The sequence below is a fragment of the Saimiri boliviensis genome, chromosome 2, assembly GCF_048565385.1.
Source record: "Saimiri boliviensis isolate mSaiBol1 chromosome 2, mSaiBol1.pri, whole genome shotgun sequence".
NCBI lineage: Eukaryota > Metazoa > Chordata > Mammalia > Primates > Cebidae > Saimiri > Saimiri boliviensis.
In genome coordinates, this window is record NC_133450.1 from 166,765,871 (window position 1) to 166,783,069 (window position 17,199).

The 17,199-nt window shown below is 34.9% G+C and overlaps 1 long non-coding RNA gene across 1 annotated transcript in view; it reads right to left on the reverse strand.

Annotated features, from left to right (window-relative positions):
* Positions 1-8,074: 8,074 nt before the first annotated feature.
* LOC141583726 (uncharacterized) overlaps positions 8,075-17,199 on the reverse strand; it is a 28,629-nt gene continuing 19,504 nt past the window's right edge. Inside the window, exon 4 of the long non-coding RNA XR_012516580.1 lies at positions 8,075-9,805. This is a non-coding gene — a long non-coding RNA (uncharacterized LOC141583726). The remainder of the gene's footprint in view (positions 9,806-17,199) is intronic.

The following is a 17,199-nucleotide window of genomic DNA, read 5'->3' on the forward strand; positions in this document are numbered from 1 at the left end:
CAAAGCTAGGAGACATGGATCCTATTCTTACAGAGACATGGATGCAAAGAAGGAGACATGGATGCTATTCTTACAGAGATGGTTGCTGTGTATTCTGCACAGAGCATTTTCATATGCAATATATTCCATAGCAAGGTTTATGATGGACATAGTAGTTTTTCTTGAATGGTGTCTTGAGGAGATTGTAAACTGTTTTTTTCTTTTCTAATTTTAAAAATTTACTTCTAATATAAAATTAAAAATATTTTTGACTGAAAAAAGAGATTTCCCAAAATGTTAAAATTGAGAAGACCCTAGAGATGACCTCGTCCAAACTTTAGACACATACGAAACAGTTGTTGCTGCTGGCTATTGAAGTGGCTCTAACTATACATCACTTCAGTCCCAACTCTGTTGCCAACAGAGTGAGTGACCTTGGTTAAGTTAGTGACCATCTAGGTCTCCATATCCTCACTTGTGAAATTTAGATGAACTAGAGAAATGTCCAAGGCTTCTTTCATTAAGAAAATTTTAAGATTCTCAGATTTTTTTTTCTTATGTGTACAATGAGGTGTGCTAGTATTCAAAAACAGTGTAAAAATTAACATAGCATGTTATTTATTAGAAGAGTATACCTTACTTTAGGGATAAAAACTGAAAATAAGCCAGATTGTATGGCCAGACTGTATGTTAGAAAGCAAGACTGATTATTTGTTTAATTTTCATGTATTTTCCTAAATCAGCTGAAATCATAATCTCTGTCACCCAGACTGGAATGCAGTGGCATGGTCTTGGCTCACCACAACCTCCACCTCCCAGGCTCAAGCGATTCTCCTGCCTCAGCCTCCCGGTTAGCTGGGATTACAGGCACATGCCACTACCGCCTGGCTAATTTTTATATTTTTAGTGGAGATGGGGTTTCACCATGTTGGCCAGGCTGCTCTCAAACTCCTAACCTTATTATACGGTCCACCCACCTCAGCCTCCCAAAGTGATGGGATTGCAGGCATTAGCCACCATGCCCGGCTTCTTTTAGTCTTTTTTAATGTTTGCTTTTTCTACCTTCAAAAAGTATAAGTGAAGTTTTGCCTGAATTGATTATTTTACTGTGGTTGAAGTTGATTTTGGGTATACTGTCTAACATTTTAATTCTTAGTTCAATGATCAGCAATTTTCATTATTTACTAAAATTACATTTAATTACCATTATGAGAAGGTTATTGTCAATAATCTGTTCTACTCCCTTCTGGATCTCATTTACCTCTGTGGTATTCCCGAACATCTTTTTGTCTATAGGACTCAGGCCAAGACTGGCTAATCCTTTGTCATGATTTAGCACTGAATCATTTTGATTATTCTCTGATGTGTGTTCTCAGATGTAGAATGTCCTCCTATAGCATTCTATGCAAAACTGCACATAGCAGCATTCCCTAGTGAAATTTCATCAGCACTTTATGTGATGCCAAAGTAACATCAAATACCATAATATATGCTTCATAATAATCTTACTTGCTTTTCTTTCTCAGCTGTCAAAGATCATACAGATGGTTTGGTGAAAAGTCCACATTTACTCCCACAGAGTTCCCTTCACATTTCTACTCCATAATAATTTCTAACATTCATTCCTAATCAGTTTTTATTATAAAACAGCTTCATTTTGAGAAGTGGGATAGAACCAATTTTCTCTAGATGAGAGGATGGTAATCCTTTCCTGAGGTTGTGTGTGTGGGTTGGGAAATGGTGGGAAGAAAAGATTCATCACAGCCCACATACTCTCTGTGGACATAATTCTGATGTGAAACATTATGGGGAAAGGATGAGAGATCGACAGCATCAGTGAGGGCAAACTGGTGTCCTAGGACAGTGCTAGCCAATAGAGCTTCCTATGATGATGGAAATGTTCTGTCCGAACTATGCAATATAATGTCTATTGAGCACTTGAAATGTGGCTATTGTGACGAAGGAAATGAGTTTTTAATACTATTTAATTTGTTCCAATTTAAAATGAAATAGCTCCATGTGGCTTGTGGCTCCCTATTCATATCACAGCCCCAGGAAGCAATGTGACTAGAGCGGAGGCCCAGAGACCTGTTAAAAGTTGAACTTATATCTCTGCTACACTGTTTAGTAACTGTTTGTAGGGAATAGTTTACCTCATCTTCATAACAGAGACAATAATTATACCTGCCTCTTAGGGCTGTTGTGGTGAGCAGAAGAAACAATCCATGCAAAATACTGGTCACAGTGCCTGGTACATTATACAAGTTATACCTATTAGGTATTATTTTAATAGTTTTTTTAAGAGATGTGATTTGGACTGTTGTATCAAGAAGTTGAAGTTAGGTATCCAGAACTGAAGGTTGAGTTTCTCCTTCATAATCTCCTCACAGGAACAATAGTACCTCCAGAAAAAATTGAGTAGAAAATCCTTCTCGAGAGAACTTTGTAAATCAGGGACCCAACCTTCCTAAGGTTAGTATTTACTTTCTCTCAACATTCTTTGGTTCTTCTCAACATGTGTCTGTCTTCCTATTTCATTTTGTGTCATTATTAAAAATCCAGGAATGTAAAATTTCTTCATAGAACACATAGTTGGCAGTGATAGAATTATTTCTGGTTTTCAGTTCATGTTCCCTTCCAGGTATTTGTGGAAAGGGATAGATGTCTGTGGAGAAGCCGCCAAATGTCAGATTGCTGAGCAGCAATCACTTTTGCAACTTATTTGGAAATAACTTGTGCTTGAACTCTCTGATTTCTGCTGTCAATCCCTTTCCTCCACAACGAGGCACTAAAGCAAGCAGTGTTTAGATGTCTTAATGGAGGTGGTCTTAGAACGATGATAAAATTAAGAAAGAAAAATTTCCTTTCCTATTGATCAATACAAGTCACGTACTTTTATAGGATGCTTTCAAATACACACCTTAAATTTAAATTACATAATCCTTGCCTTCGGAAGCACCACTGGACTTTAGGGTGCAAATAAATAATAGTGGATTGTTACTGGATGCCAGTGAAAGTGTTTCTAGCTTCTATGTTAATGGAAAGTAAATTCATAATCAGTGATACGACAATCAGTACCTCATGTCGACCCAATATGCATTATTTTTTCCTCTTATGAATCAGAATAAGAAGAAACAGATTTTGACTTTTATGCTTCCTTTTTGCTTTTCATTTCTGTATGCTGTCAACATAAATGAAAAAGGATGTTGGAGCTTTTCTCCACCTTTCCCCCAGAATTAAAGCTGACTTCTATGTTTTCCATCCTGCTCAAAATTGGACAGGGCCAAATGTTTACTACAATCTTGCCTCTCTCCTTTAAGGAGCACATGAATGTATATACTCTAACACTTATTTGAGGCTGAGTGTCCCTTCATAGCCAGGTGTGCATTTGTTAAATCTGAACTCATAAGCAAGGGTGTCAGAGTATTATGAGCTACAAATAAAATAAAACCTGTAACGTCTGGCTGAACATGCCGTCCTTCTGCAGAGGATAATTTATTGTTTGTTTTCTTTCTCTTGCTGAACTGCCACACTCTGCCTTTTGACTTTTTTTTTTTTTCTTTTACGGGAAGTTCATACCATTCTCTATTTTCCTAACGATTCTCACTGATAGTGATAAACTGTGATACCAATATGAATTAATTAAAGATTTTCATTAAATCTCAATCCTGGAACATTTTAATAGACTGCCTCAATTGTTTTTGTTTTAATTTGTGAAACACAAGTGTTCTTGAATCCCAATTCCTACTATTTTCCTAGGAATGAGACTACATTAAAATCTTAATTAGTCCCTTAAGCTTTACAGACATTATTTTATTTTTATGTCTGATGCCAGTTTAGCACAAAGTACTTTTGCAGTAATTTTCCTTTGGCATTCTATTTTTTTTATCTTTGAGGTTAGGCTTTTAGGTTTATGGAGAACGTGTACAGGGAGGGCAACTGTTACAGCAATCATATTTAATCTGTACCTCTTTGCAGAGTTACTTGCATGATGAAACTGAAAAGAAAATCTAAACTAAAATAAAAATTATTATTTGAAATCTTTTTCTAAAATTCTACAAATATTTAATTGGAACTTATGAAAATTATTTTATTTATTGATGCAAGAATGCTATTTACGTTGCTACTATTATATGTTGAGTTTTTGATCAGAAAATCGTGTTATTAGACAATATAGACTAACACTTTAATTTCAAAATCATTAAAATAAAGGTGAAAAGGAGGTTTTTGTGTTGTAAGTATGATTTTTTTTTTGCCTGATTCAAGAAAAAATTAGGCCTATCTTCCTGAGGCTGTTCCAATGGGATATTTATATATATGTATGTTTGACTCTATTAATACACTGTATTGATCTACAATTCATCTAATTGGTGAGAGGGTATTAATGGATTCCATTAGCCCATTTCTAATTTGCACTTGTTCTAAGGACCATAAATCTTTACTTCATCTACTTGTAAGGAAAAGCCAATTCCAATAGAACTGGCTAAAAACAGGACAAAGGAAATTTCTAGGAAAATTCATTAGCACAAGTAGGATCCATTCAAATACTCCTGAAGTCTCTCTTTTAGAGATATCAATTCCATTTTTAAAAAACACCTGCTGATAATAGCAAATTACAAACACAAATTTATGCAAAATCTGTTCTATGATACTAGAGGTTATTCAATTGGTCCTGAATCCTCCATCCCAACTGACCTGCACCATTTTTGTCTGTGATTGTTAACAGTGATTTTAAGAAATGTTGTCTAGGAGTGATACCCTATGCAGCTAAAACAATGAGGTCTACTTATTAGGGTTATTGTAAGCAGAAGAGAAAATGCTTGTTAACTAACTAGCACAGTGTTTGCAACACACAATAAGTACAGTAGCTATGATTATATGAGGGCCACTTTGGCATCTCTAGTAGTTTAGACAATAGTGACAGAGTTGTCAACAAGTGGTCCCTGTCATCCTTCTTTGAGAGGATTCTCTCAGGTATTTATCTTATGGCTATAACACAGTAGAAAACCAGACATCATCTTAAAAGAACCCCAGAGCAGAGTTGATAGAATTGTTGGCTAAACAGCACTTAACCCATCCATGCCAAATAAAACCATCTGGGAATTTTTGGTATTAAAGCATTAAACTTTGAGTGTTGGATGGCAGGGAGAGATGACCCAGTCAAGCCCTTTATGATTCAGAGAAGAAATCTGATAACCAAGGAAGAAAAGAAACTTGCTGAAGATTCCAAAGCTATTGAGTTTAACAAGCTATGAGTATAGCTGAGATTTTCACGTCGTACAGCCCTATACTTGTTCCAATATTCCACAGTATTTCCACCTTAGAAAACGCTGATTTGGGAACCATACTCCTTTGTTTGGCTTTAGTGAATATTTGTTGAGTGCCTGCCATGTGCAAAATGCTATGCTTGGTGTTGTGGAAGGTGTGAAGATAAACAAGAGCTTGGCCTTCAAAGAAACTTACATATACATATATATATATATGTTCCTTATATGCAAATTTACATCACATATAACACCTGAGGTTCCAGATGGTCCAATCTCTATGTGGTGTAACATATAAAAAAATAGCAGTATCTACTGGCTCTTTGAAGAAAACTTCAATCTTGAACATTCCTTAAAGTGGTTTTATATGGTATGCGTATATATTAGAAATATTTCCTGTTTTTAAATTTCTTATTCATAGAAGCCTCTAAATCTTTAATCTCTCTCTCATCCACACAGCTCCTTCATCACCACTGTCTCTACTTCATCACCATCTTCCCTTCTCTATGTACTTTTTTTATTGAAAAAAAATGAGAGACAAAAGAAGAAAGAAACAGAAAGTAAGCGAGAAAGAGAAAAAAGAAGAGGAAGGAAGGGAGGGAGGGAGGGAGAGAGGGGGTGAAGGAAAGCCCAGGCACAGGGGTTCATCCCTGTAATCTCAGTACTTTGGGAAGTTGAGGTGGGAGGATCGCTTGAGGCCAAGATTTCGAGACCATCCTGGCCAGCACAATAAGACTTTGTCTCTACCAAAATAAAAAGTAAATAAAAATTAGCTATGTGTGATGGTACACTCTTGTAGTCCCAGCTGTTTGGGAGGCTAAGTTGAGGGGATTGCTTGAGCCAGGAGTTAAAGGTTAAAGTGCGCTACAACTGTACTTAGTCAGGGAAACAGAGGGAGACCTTGTCTCTTAAAAAGATAGATAGATAGATAGATAGATAGATAGATAGAGAGTGAGAGAGATATCTTTGTATCGACTGCTTTCTTTTGGTGGGGGAAGGGTGGTAAAAATTAGCTTTCTGTCTTTCTGAATTCTTTCAAGAGTCCTGGTAAAATTTTTCTTTCTACTTTTTAATAAACAAGTAATAATATGTGGGAAAAAAAGGAATGAGTCTTTGGCAACAGAAGATGAAGTCCTTGAAAAGGTGTGATGACTGACTATTCTATGTATCATTATCAAGGATACTGTTACTAAACAGTATTTCTGATCATGACATTGACTAACAAGGTGATTATTGATGGTCACAAGATTTATGGCTGAGTTTCAGTTACTCCTCACATTGGTTTTTGATTATCAAAGTAGAGAGGGGAACGCATGGGAATCACTTGAATTTCTAACACATTTTTTTATGTTAAAATAGAGAATACAATATTCTCTTAACAGGTGGCACAAAAATTTATTTTACATGAAAGAAAACTGATTTTTAAAGAAGTTATTGATATGCCTGTTTAGATTTGAAGTTAGAGCTTTAAAGGAACCACATGTGAATTATGAATTGTCTGTCTCATATGAGATGAGAAGAAGACTTGGTGATTTTGGAGGGCAGGGATGTAGAAAGTGGGGGTTTGGGGTCACTGAGAGAATGTGATCAGAGTCTCTTTAATGATTCACAAATTCTTGCGTCACTTTTTGTGTCCTTTCAGGCCATTCCGCATTTCTTTATCAATAAAATAAATCATCCCATGCCTTAAAAATGCTAGACTGCAAGCAATAAACAATAATTTATCATCCCATTGGCTTTAATATATTAACTAAGTATCAATTTGGCATCTGATGAGCTGTCTTTTGCAGTAAAGACTAAGGAACTTTAACTTTTCTTTTAATGGTCCAAATTAGCAAGGTGATTAGGGGTCTCATTCTATTTTATTTCTGCTAGATAATGTTCACCGATTCCTCTTGTCTGCCATCTATCTTAAAAGTTATCTACGTGTTAATATCTTTGTTTTCTCCTAAACTTTCCAATCTTTTTATGGGTGCCATGTCAGTACTTTCAGGTAATATTTTCAAGCTCAACTTCTGAACGTTTCTTATCAGTGGTTTCATGACACCTGCTATCATTAATCTTCCACACCACAGTTTTGTCACAAGGAGTTTTATGCTACTTGCTAAGACTTTGCAGAAAGCGTTTGCGGTTCTTATATTATGAATGTTTATTGATATGTCAACCTACTCTGTGAACGCTCCCATGTGAGGCATTTTATCATTTCCTCCTCTCTATACCTATCACGGTGTTCAACAAATATTTATTTAGTTGAATTGCTGAATGCTTTTGAAATTTATGTTATGAAACATACTGAAAAATTAGAGCTAAACGACTGAGCATATTAAAGCCTCATAGAACTAAAAGGATAAGTTACCACTACTCTTTAAGTTACTCTAGGATTTATTTTAAACAATCAAAGATTGAATATATTTTATGGGCCAGGTGCTTTACATATATTAACTTGTTTAATCTTATCAATCTGTATGAAGGTAGATATTATTATTATTATTTTACATATGCTGAAGCTGAGGCTCAAGGAAGCATTGTAATTTGCCAGATGTTAGAGAGGTAATATGTAGCAAACAAGAGTTCAAATGTTGTCTTTTCAGACTTAATCATCTTTCTTACCTGTCAGGAGACCCCTGCTATCTTCATAAGATGCCAACATTAATGTAGTCAACGGAGGTGAACCCTAAGAAAAAAAATTAGTTACATTGTTTTCTCCAATTTCCAATGACATTGGGAATTTCTAAATTATGCTACTTTTTCCATAATTATAAACATTATGAAAATAAGATAACCTGAAGAGTAATTTCAGGCAAATGCAGAATTTGTAGAGACACAAATATTATTAAAGTTTTTGGAGTTGGAACACATGTTGGACATTTAATAGACAGAAATGCCGATGTGTTGTGTTATTGGCTAGGAATAGTACAGAAGAATCTTCATCTACCAAATTTTATCCCTTACCTTAACTTCTACCTTCACAGACATAGAAAATGAAGTTTATTCTATAGAGGTATACACATATCAAAAATTCTTATTCTATGATAGCTTGTAGGCTTGTTGGATTCCAAATCTTGAATTCAAATGGTATTGAACTGTGTATGTTCCATGTGAATATTGATTGTGACTTTTAACATAAATTGTTTAAATTAAAAATGAATCCCTCTGAAAAGTGCCCCTTTTTGGGAGATTGGTGTTATGTAATCATGTAATCACATTTTTAATTTCCATGTTTTGTAAATTAGAAGTGGGACTCCCAGTTGTGTCTTAGTATTTTGGGACAATACAGCAAGCCACTTCTGCTAGGCATCACAATTTACTGAAAGAATGAAGCATATTTATCCCATTTATTATTATTTGACAATAAAATTATGTAGACTAAGTGAGTATCATCTTATCATTCAGGATAACATCAAGGGCACAGATTCGGAATTTTATATCTTGATGTATTGTTAAATTTACTTCATTTTGTTGTGGTTGTTGTTGCTCTGCCTCTGTCTCCCCGTTGTCTTTGACATATGGAGTTGGTGTTACATCCAGATATTAATACTAGATACGATTGAATCTATTCGAATGGATACATATAAAAGCTATTCTGAAAAAGGCATTTTCTTATCGGTACCTTTTGACAAAAATTTATCAGTTTGTAAACAAGGTTTTTCTGTTTGTTCATTTTTTACTTTAAGTTCTGGGGTACATGTGTAGAACGTGCAAGTTTGTTACATAGGTATACATGTGCCATGGTGGTTTCCTGCACCTATCAACTTGTTGTCTAAGTTTTAAGCCCTGCATGCCTTAAGTATTTGTTCTAACAATCCTCCTCCTCTTGACCCCACCTCCCTACAGGCCCCAGTTTGTGATGTTCTCCTTCCTGTATCCAGGTGTTCTCATTGTTCAGCTCCCACTTATGAGTGAGAACGTTCATTGTTTGGTTTTCTGTTCCTGTGTCAATTTGCTGAGGATGATGATTTCCAGCTTCATCTATGTCCCTGCAAAGGACGTGAACTCATTCTTTTTTATGGCTGCATAGTATTCCATGGTGTACATGTGCCACATTTTCTTTATCCAGTCTATCATTGATGGGCATTTGGATTGGTTCCACGTCTTTGCTATTTTAAATAGTGCTGCAATAAACATACATGTGTATGTGTCTTTATAATAGAATGATTTACAATCATCTGGGTATATACTCAATAATGGGATTGCTGGGACAAATGGTATTTGTGGTTCCAGATCCTTGAGGAATCGCCACACTGTCTTCCACAATGGTTGAACTAATTTACACTCCCACCAACATTGTAAAAGCATTATTGAGTCATTTCTTCATCCCAAAGTTATGCTTTATTCATGAAATAGTGATTCACTATTTCACCTCCATCATGTGGAGAGTAGTAAGAATAATCTTTTATTATTATTATTTTAAAACAAATATCCACACTGCTTTGTTACGCCCTACATATATATTCTCTTAAAATTTCTCATAGGTTTTACTTCCATAAAATGATTGTGTCTGTTCCATTCATTTTCAAGACTGGTTAGTGTTGATAAACTCATCTTCAGAGGGACAGTGGTGACTGAAATAGAAATGAAAACATTATCAACTTCTGCCTCCTAAAAGCCGATATGTTCATATTCTTAGAGTCATTCTCCATTTTTACATAGAGCTTCATTTTCAATATTTCAAAATAAAAGTTGTCCTGCTATATTTCAAAAATTTAAGATGCCATCAATACTAAAATGTAATATCATTTTATGACAATGAGAGAAAAAATGCTGCCAGAAAAACTCAGGCACACCATCAATTATATGACACATTCTTATTTTAGAGATATTAAAATGTGAAAATCTTTACTTCTTAGAATTGATGAATGCAATATTTATTTTTATTATTAATTCTCCTAAATGACAGCAAAACTCAAAGCATCTCACTTTTATTTGTTGGATCAAGCTTAATTTGATTCATTTTAATACATAAGATGAGTGATTAAAGTAGAAGGTATCAAAACTTAACCAAGTTGTTGAATATGGATGAAACTCTGCTGTGAATGAAAGAAAAAAGGGAAATATAAGTGTCTATCTGAACCTTCAGTACAGTTAGCACAGTATTTTAACTCCAGATAAATGTGTTTTGTGGTATGGAGAAATGTAGTGGTGTGGATCTGGAAATCCTTACAGCTATGAAGCATTACTAATTACAATAAAATGTAACACAGTCTTGTAAATTTAAAAAATGAAATCCAAGGCTGTAATTGTTTTATGAGCTATACTTCTACTCTATGGATAAGCTAGGTAACACATTTGTGAACATTTAATTTCTGCACTAGCATGACAATTTTATCTTGTGTATTCTATTTAATAGCTGTTGTCTCTCTGGAAACATATTTATAAGCATACCCAACCTCTGAATGCATAAATTATTTAGTGGGAGAAAATTAAGAACTTTCAAAGCAACGTAAACTTTTTGAGGTCACCAAGGTACAATTAAGTAAATTATTGCCCCACAGTTCTAAATGGTACCTAGTAGCCAGGAAGAGTTTAATGCACCTTTCAAAGTGCCTAATTTACTCTCAGGGAGGAACAGAGTAGTGGACAGGCTCTGGATGATGAATTACGCATCGAGATGAATTTTCCCAAGTGAATTGGGCTCAGTGTTGTCTGAATAAAATTAATGCCTCACATTTATTTCAAACATGTGAAGGCAAAGGTCTGCAAATAGTTTCAAAATCTAAAAATGACTATTTCATTTAACAAAATGCAGTAAAGGGCAAGGGAAACTCAGTTACATAAAACAGGATTATTGGCGATAAAATGTTGGCCAAGGCAATTGAATGAAAAGAATCCAGTGTATAGTTTGGAAGGGTCACAGAACAAGTAAAACTGAGGATGAAATCTCATCTGAAAGATAGCTAAACTTTCTGTAATTCTTGGGTGTTTCAGAAAGGACTTTGTTGCAAGACTTTAACCTGTTCACCTTGCAGAATCTATGATATCTGCCAGGATCACAACTCAAGGTGGTATGTCTTCGAGTGTGTATATTTATTGAATAATTTCTATTGCAAAGAAATGATACAGTACTTTTGCCTCTTGAAAAATTTCCTCTGTTAGTCTTATAGTTTCACAGAGATTACATGAATGTCTGTCAACTTACATATTATTGCTTTTCTTCTGGGGAGTGATAAAAAACTCTGGAGTTATTTTTGAATCCTAGGGCTCTCAACTCATGTGATCCTTACTTTCAAATAGTCTTAAGCAACTGAAACGTAAAGCACGCTGACTTTGTATTATCACAGTTTTACTTTCACTGATGTCTGGCTATTCAATGCATTTCATATCATATTTAAGACTACTATAACTAAATGTAATGCTCTTAGACTGTAAGACCATTGAGGGCAAATTCTATAACAAAGTAGATTGTGTTACTCTTTACCAAATAGTCAGGTTTCTCTCCCTGTGGTGCCATCCCCCATAAGAGATTATGTATCCCTTTTGACTGAATTTAGGGATAGTCGTGGGAGGAGGTGACATGTAAGTAATTCTGGGCAGAAGCTCTGAGATTAGTGCTTGATTCACCTGAAACCTGGCTTTGATATATCATTACTGCCTGTGGGTAAAAATAAGCACCTCAAAACATGATTTCCCTCTGTCTCTGACTCTACCTTCAGAAGCAGTCCCTCTCCTTTGAGAATTTTGAGAATATTCTTTTGTACTTTACCTTACATTTTGTTCTTCTTTTCAGCTTCATTGGGAACATGTCATTTTTTTTCTGTCACTGGCAAACTGGCGTATGTGTCACTAATTGTTAGCTCAAGGCACTGCTATTGATAATTTCAGACAATGACATCATCCAAGATGAACCTGACTAATTGTTGAGGATACCAGTGTCAGTATCTGCTGGGCAGAACCCTTTGCCTTGAGACTTTTATCCTCATGAGCCAAACTTTTTAACAAAATGATTCTTTTGGGTTTGATTTTTTAAAATTTTACTAGATTTCTTCCTTATAGTCAGTCATGAGTTCCTGGTTGCTGAGTTAGAAAATAATCAGAATGACAGCCATCATAGCTTAATCAGAATCTTTGCTTCAATTCTGCTTCATGTCTTTGAACCAAATTTGTAGTATAAAATATATCGAGGGGGTTCTTATATGCCAGCCACTGTTCAAAGAGCTGTACATATTTAGTCTGTTGAATCTTTACATCAGCCATGTGATGAAAAAACTGAGAAGTAGAGAGGTTAAGAGACTCTGCTGTGGTCACACCGAGAGGTCACCTAGGCTGTCTTCCTTAGAAATCAGTCTATTATACTTAACTATGAATAGTTTACTATTCACAGTTTTTTCATGGCAGAAGGCTTAAATGTACATCATTACACCCAGTATACTATTCAACTATACTTAACTATATTTTAACTTTTAAAAAAATTTCACTTTAAGTTGTGGGAATATGTAGGTTTGTTACATAGGTCTACATATACCACGGTGGTTTGCTGCACCTATCAACCTGTCATCTACATTTTAAGTCCTGCATGCATTAGGTATTTATCCTAATGTTGTCCCTCTCCATACCCCCCAACCCCCAACAGGCCCTGGTGTGCTATGTTTGCCTGCCTATTTCAACTCTTCAAAAAAATTTCCTTTTGGAAGATTTTTTACACTTTAACATAACCAGAGCTCTAGTGGCCACAGCCCATTCACTTTCCATTTATGCCCGGTCAAGGTTCGTATCCTTAGGTTATGACCCTGTGTCTGCTCTCATGTTGTTGACAAACATTAAGCTGATAATGATCATCTCAGATGTCATCTTGTCATTTTATCATGACACAAGGCTTAAATGTACATCATTACATTCAGTGTACTATCCAAACTCCAGAAAATACTTGGAAGCAGTGAAATTGCATTTATTTAAAAATATGATCTATTTAAAATGTTTTAGCTGAGACATATTCTTAATTCTTTTTTTAAGTTGGGATATGGAACTTTTATTTGTATTTTTCTTAAAAAACTTTTTTCAATATATCAGCAAAACAGCTTTGTCAGCCTGTGTGATTACCAATGTTGGATTGTGTAGAAAACAGATCTAAGTTGAAATCATGATTTGGCCTTGACAATGTAAGAACCCCATGAGACGTAAACTGCTAACTAATTATTACCCAAACACCAGTTACATACTATATTGTAAGTAAAATGACTTTATTTGTTTATAATGAAGTCATTATAAACTGGAAATATGAGAAATTATTTATAATTCTTTCTGAATGATTAGAATTCAAAACTATACATGTGTTATATTTACAACCACTAAAAGTACCTGTGCATAGTCTAATACATAAAAACTGGAATGGAATGAACCCCAGTCATGATGACTGGGTTAGGATTGTGAGGTTTGGAGGCAATTAAAAAATTATATATTTGAAATATTTGCTATTTTTAATAATAAAAGTAAAACTCATGAAACTAGAATTTAATATTTAAAAACAGTTTCAACCAGTTTAGCAATTATACATAATAGTACATTTAATTTCTCAAATTGTACTCTTAATTATATTTATTAACAATTGAATTGTTGACATCTAGTTTCTTCCAACTATATTGTTCTCTGTTCTCTTCCTAAGAAATTCAGAGGAGTGAAGTAAGGTGCATGGAATGGTTTACAGAAATAAGATAAGCAGAGATCTTATCCTGGCTCCTTTAGGAATATATAAGGTAATAAAACTCCACAGAGTTGTTTTTGCTGGCAAATATTCAAATACCAGCCTTTGACTTAGAGCTTCACTGGCCAAAAGTTGGCAAGGTATGCTTCTGTGCAATGTCTGTGAATAAGAGTCCCTAAACTGACTAAACTGACTAGGGAAATTGCCAGGCTGTATTTGAATTTTATTAGTAACGTTTTAAAGAGCTAGCAACAAAGATCCTAATTAGGTTTCCTTAATTCTACCCTAGGTAGTTCATAAACACAAAGGTCAAGTTCAAAACCAGCCACTTTCGTATCTGGAAGGGCTGAGAAACAGGCAGCAGCACATGTGCAGCCACTTTTCTCCTTTATCCAAGGCAGACAAGAATCATCTACTTTGCATTTTCATGATATTCCCACATTGGGTTTCAAATCTTTTCATGAACGCTCTAAGCCGTTCGTATCAATTGCTTGGAATTATCATATGGAATGAAACTATTCAACATTCCACACTGAACCCACTGGTTTTTCAGATGAGAAAACTGAGATTCTTAGAAGGAGGTAGGAAACAAATTCTAAGTGTGTTCTATTTTCAAGGTACTCTGACAGGTAGGTATTTGGCATGTGTTCCTTCAAAAAATATCATTAAGATTCCCATTGGACAGATGATGAAACTGAGTCTCAGAGAAGCTAAGCAATGTGCACAAGCTTATGGTCCTCACTAGCTACAGATGCAGAATTGCCATACAATTCTCCTGATCCCATCTAGAAAACTAATATATTTTGTTCTACCACCAAACTAAAAGGTAATGTTATTCTTTCTCTGAAGAAATTAATGCATGATGTTAAAAGAATCCTTCTTGGGTCAATGACAGCCACTCATCTCTCTGTGAACCACAGAAACAGACTCATAAATAATAAAACACTATGCATAGCAGCCACCTGGCACCTAAATATTAATAGTGTGTATGTGAAACACTTTTACATAACCATATTAAAGGCATTAAATAAATGTCAGGGCTTGAAAAATTACCACTTTGGGTCACTGCTGGCCACTAAATTCTACAGTCTGACTATTAAAGCAGTGATTTTTTTTTTCTTTTCTTTTTTTTTTTTAGACATTTGCTTTTCTGGGCTTTTCTTTCCAGGAAAAATTGTATCTTTCTGAACCATAAGGAGAGCAGTTTGAAGCTTAAAATTTGCAAACATCATTACTATTTATGAAGTTTGAGCCATAGTTACTCCTAACAATTTCCACTCCTTTTCTCCCAACTCAGTGTTTGCAATCTCTCTGCAACCTGGGCAACTCAGTCTGGGAAATTCTCCACAGTGCAGAGCAGAACCAGGACCCTCTCCCTGTGTAGAAGACAGGCTTTTACCATTAGTGATGAAGTATTTGTTCCTTTCTCCAGCTCCTTCTGGGAAAATGGACTTCCCAAGAGGGAAGCTTTTCTGATTAGGAAAGTTTTGCAGCTTCCCTCCTCCTAGATAAATCATATTGTGAATTACTTTTGTTGAATTCCTTTCCATTTGTTTTCTATTTAGTTCTTGTTTCATTCCCTGTAGATCTCATACATCCCTCTGAATAGTAAATTCTAATCTGTTTTCAAAATAAGCATGCAATCGAAGAAAGAAATATTAGGAGGAAGGTCAGAAAGAAAAAGAATCCAGCTAATCTTGATTATGTATTTAAAGCTTATTTAGGAGCTAAATCTGTCTCCATAGCTCTACCCTCACATTAATATATTATCTGACGTCTGTAAAAAAGAAGGCAAACAGATACAATTTTTTTTTCTGGTTAATTTTAAGCAAAATGCAGAACATGTCATCTACACAGCCCTGGACCTCGGCCGATTTCCAGAACTCTAGATCTGTTTCCAGAAACTTCTGTTGCTTTGTCAGTACAATTTCTGCTAGACTGACCTTATGATCTCCAGCATCATTTTCTAGTCATTCTTTTCCAAGAAAAGCCATAAGGATGGGAAGGAAATTCTCTGGAATGTGACAAAACTGGCACAATGAGAACCTTATAAGGTTTGTGTTGGCAGCAATGCAAAACTCACACTGGCTAGGAGTATTAACCATACCATGTGTGGTTTCATGGTAGCTCTTAGGGTTCTCAGTAATTAGTGTCCATCATATAACCAAAGCATATCATAATTTTATCCATGTTCTAATAGGAGATATATTGCTTTAAATATAGTCATATGTAATATCCTAATTTTCTAGGCAACGTTTTGAGCTCTTCTACATTTTAGGACTAGAAAAATAGTGCCAGCTTCTGACAAATATGAAAAATCATGTTTATGATGGATTGTAACATACTTTATTTCCTTTAAACATTTATCCTGAAAAGTATTTATTAGTGCAACGTATATTTTTTTGTATGAAGAAGATGAAAATACCCTTATTCTGACTGCTAAGATACAACCAATGATAACATTTTAGTTATTTTCTTCTAGTATTTTTTTGCACATTTAGTTACATATCAATAATCACATCATTAGAGAATACCGCGCGATTTGTTTCATCCTTTTTCACTGATATGATAATAGCTATTTTGCTATATGCTATTTGATGTTACAATAATAAATCTCTTTGAGGAGAAAAGAGAAGTTAGTTTTTGAGAGGTGCCATTAAGTAGCTGCCTCTTTATTCTTTTTAAATTAATGAGAATTATTTATATTTAAAATTTGTGCACTTTTTATTCTGCATATTACACTTCAATAAAAAGCTTATTTAATACAAGATCTCAAATTAATTAAAACATGATTCACCACGACTTCATAACATTCCATTATACATTTCTACTATGATGGTGAATCAGGCCTATCCTTAGACATTTAGTTTTAGTGTCTAATGTAAATACTGTGTCTATAAATGCATTGGTATTAAATATTCATCTGCATCACCTTACCTCAGGGTAGAGTTCTAGCATTATTTGCCTGTTTCTTGAGAAGAAATATATTATCATGAGGGATAATGATTAATGTAAATACGTTTTCTGCAATCTAATTATTGGTGGGGTAAACTGGTGGAACTATTAAATTCCTATCATCATAGCCTGAAAGAGAAGGTGGGACTACAAAATTCTGAATTGGGCCCCAGATAGGTGAGATTTTCTTTATCCCAGCAAAATGAACAATTGTCTGTTCAGTTCAAGTAAAGCATTTTTGAGCACCAAGTACATGGCAGGATTCTCTTAGACACTAGATACAGAGATACAAAAGGTACAGCTCTATACTTGTTTAGAAATAAGAGTTGATCCCAGAGGTAGACTCTTAAACCAGTGTGGACATGA